Genomic DNA, 3399 nt, shown 5'->3' with positions numbered 1-3399 from the left:
AGACAAACAGACGGTTCAAGTTAGACTAAACATACGACGACAAACAACATAAATATTTTCCCTTTGAAAAAGACACAATTGCCGTGTCGAAACGTTGGGTAAATAATAAACTCGTTGTGAAAATTGGAAGACTAAGTAGCCGTTCAATAAATAGAACTAAACATACAGTCGATCCATCACCGGAAAATTTTTATTTACTGCACAGTCTACCTACTCCTAGTCTAGCCCCTAGTTTGAGAAATAATAATAACGTATGTCGTTGCTCTCCAAAAACCCCAGAATCAACATATCTAACTCGGTGAATTCCAAAGCATTGCTGAAAGACGTCTTCGTAGTTTAGAGCATAGATTAGAACGCAACGATGCAGTCAAAGTGACCATGACTATCAATGGAAGAATATTTACGACTACATACGGTTAGTCAACATCCTGTATCTAGAGGCAACTTACTTGCTTACGTTTGCATCCTGTACACCTCCGGTGGTGCAAAAGGCCGACTTGAAAGATCTCCATCCTGAATAATGTTCAACTATCGCTTTAATCTGTTGCCAGGTTAGATTTCGGTCGACTTCTTTTATTTCTCTAGTGAGGCTTCGCCGCCATGAACCTTTGGGTCTGCCTCTGCTGCGATGTCCAGCTGGGCTCCAGTCGAATGCTTGTTTACAGATTTCATTTCCGCCCCTACGTAGAGTGTGGCCGACCCAGCTTCACTTCCGATCCCGAATTTCTGTTGCTATCGGCCTCTGGTGACAACGACGATGAAGCTCGTTGTTTGAGATCCAGTTGTGAGGCCACCAGGTCCGAATTATATACCTGCAGCCGTTGAGCGTTCTCCACTGATACACACCATGTTTCGCTAGCGTATATCAACACAGATTTCACGTTTGAGTTGAAAATTCGTATTTTCAAGCATTCACTTATCTGCATGTTTTCCAGATATTTCTTAAACTCGCAAAGGCAGCCCTTGCGTTCTTGATCCGTGCGCCTATGTCGATCTTGGTACCGCCGTCTGACGCCATTTGGCTACCGAGATATTGGAAGCTTTCAACATTCTCCACTGATTTCCCGGCTACTGTGAAAATGGAAGGGGTCGCCGTGTTTACATCCAACGGTTTGGTTATGTTGACGTTGATGATTAAAGCTGTCGATGCGCTCGGCAAGGCTGTTGAGATTACTCTGCATTTCACAGCGCCGTTGAGCGAGGAGTGCAACGTCATCAGCCAAATCGAAGTCGTTTAGGTGCTCCATGGATAAAGGCTGCCATAGCAACCCGGGGTTTGGTTCACAGTCAATCGCACCTACCAGAGTCTCGTCGACTACGGTGAGGAACAGTAACGGTGATAGAATACATCCTTGCCTCACATCAGCTACGACCCGAATAGGGTCGGACAAGGCCCCATTGTGCAGCAATCTACACGAAAAGGCTTCGTACTGTGCCTCTATGAGGCCGATGATTTTTCAGGAACCCCCTTGCGTCTCAGGTCGCCCCACATATTCTCGTGATTGAGACGGTCGAAAGCTTTTTCGTAGTCAATGAATACCAAGTAAAGGTCCCTTGGAATTCGTTGACCTGCTAGGATCTTCCGGCACTGAATCCGGCCTGCTGCCGCCGGAGAGTCGCATCGGTCTTCTCTTGAATCTGGGCTAGGATAACTTTGCATAAAACTTTGAGAACGGTACACAGCAACATAATGCCTCGCCAGCTATCGCATACAGTTTTGTCACTCTTTTTGGGCACCTGCACTAAGATACCTTACATCCAGTCGACCGGGAAAGTTGCTTTGTCCCAGATATTACGAAATAAACGATGCAGTAGTTGAGCGGATGGCGTGGGGTCAGCTTTGAGCATCTCGGCGATCGACCCCTGGTGCTTTATTCGATTTCATCCTTTGGATTATACATGTTATACGTCGGATCCTAGGCAGATCGTGCCGCGGTGGTGGTGACCTGGCTAGTAAGTGAAAAAGTTGTTTGAAGTGCTCGAACCAGCGTTTCAGCTGGGCAGTTGGGTCGGTCAATAACTGATCATTCGCGTCATTCACTGGCTTCCTTGCATTCATCTTCGCCCCGCTTAAGCGTCGTGAGATATCGTAGAGGAGGCGAATGTCCCCGGTTGCTGCGGCTATCTTTCCTTCGTCTGCCAGAGAGTCTGCCCACGCTCGCTTGTTCCGTCGACATGAGCGTTATACTTTCTTCTCAAGAGCCGAGTATCGTTGACGGGCTAAGGCTTTAGCTCCTTTGGTTTTTGATCGCTCAATCGCTGCTTTGGCTTATCTTTGCTCCTCTATCTTTCTCCAGGTCTCATCGGTGATCCATTGTTTTCTCTGGGTGCGTAGTTCGCCCAGATTGTTCTCGCTGGTGGCGATGAAGGCATTCTTGATGGCGGTCCATTGGTCTACCACGCTGCCACCTTCCGGAATATCTGCAGCACGCGTCTCCAGTTTTTCAACGAAGGACCGTTTCACCGTGGCATCTTCCAGTCGGCGTGTGTTGAACCGTCGTCCAACTATTTCCTCCTGCCGACGAATCCGCGCAATGCGCAGGCGTATTTCGTCAATGAGAGGGTGATAATTAGATGCGATATCGGCACTACGTTTATTCCGACCATCAAGAAGGCTCCGTTCCCATTTTCGGCTGATGCAGATGTGATCGATTTGTGAACTGGTCGATTAGGGAAGAGCGATCTCACGATCACCATGTCATTATTGCCACAGAATTCAGCGAACAGCTTTCCGTTTTCGCTCATTTCTCCGAGTCCATGGCGTCCCATAATGCGCTCATGGTCCGATCTTCGCATTGAAGTCGCCCAAACAGATCGACGGCATTGAGTTAACTGTAGAAGGTCTCTTTGTCTTGCAGATCGATAGCATCGGTTGGCGCATAACATTGGATTATAGTAAAGTTTCGGACCCGTGTTCTAAATCTGGAAACGATTATCCTTTCACTTATAGGTTTCCACTTCATAAGCGCATAGTGTGCCTGAGCGCTTAGTAGTAAGCCAACTCCGCGATGCCGGGGAACGTGTTCACCTCGTAAACCAGAGTATAGCAGAACTTGTCTCGATGGCGCTCTGTGTTCTCCAAAGTTTGGCCAACGGACTTCACTCAGTCCTAGGATCTCAAGCTTCATGCGACGTGCCTCATTGGCAAGTTGTGCCAATTTACCCTGCTGCTGGGCTGGGCTGGGCTACTGGGCTAGGGTTAAAACGTTCCATGTTCCTATTCGTGTCCGTTGTTTCGCGCTAAGAGTCGTTGCCGTAAAATCAGTCCGTATTCTTTTATTATCGGATTCTCAAACAAATTGATATTTCGGGAACAGTACACCCAACCAGCGGTTGTCAGATTTTCTTACAATTCTGTATAAGAATCTACCAAAACCTGTATAAGAACTGGGCATATGC

The sequence above is a fragment of the Armigeres subalbatus genome, unplaced genomic scaffold, assembly GCF_024139115.2.
Source record: "Armigeres subalbatus isolate Guangzhou_Male unplaced genomic scaffold, GZ_Asu_2 Contig1451, whole genome shotgun sequence".
NCBI classification, from domain to species: domain Eukaryota; kingdom Metazoa; phylum Arthropoda; class Insecta; order Diptera; family Culicidae; genus Armigeres; species Armigeres subalbatus.
The sequence above is the reverse complement of the archived record's forward strand: the minus strand, read 5'-3'. Positions refer to the sequence as shown.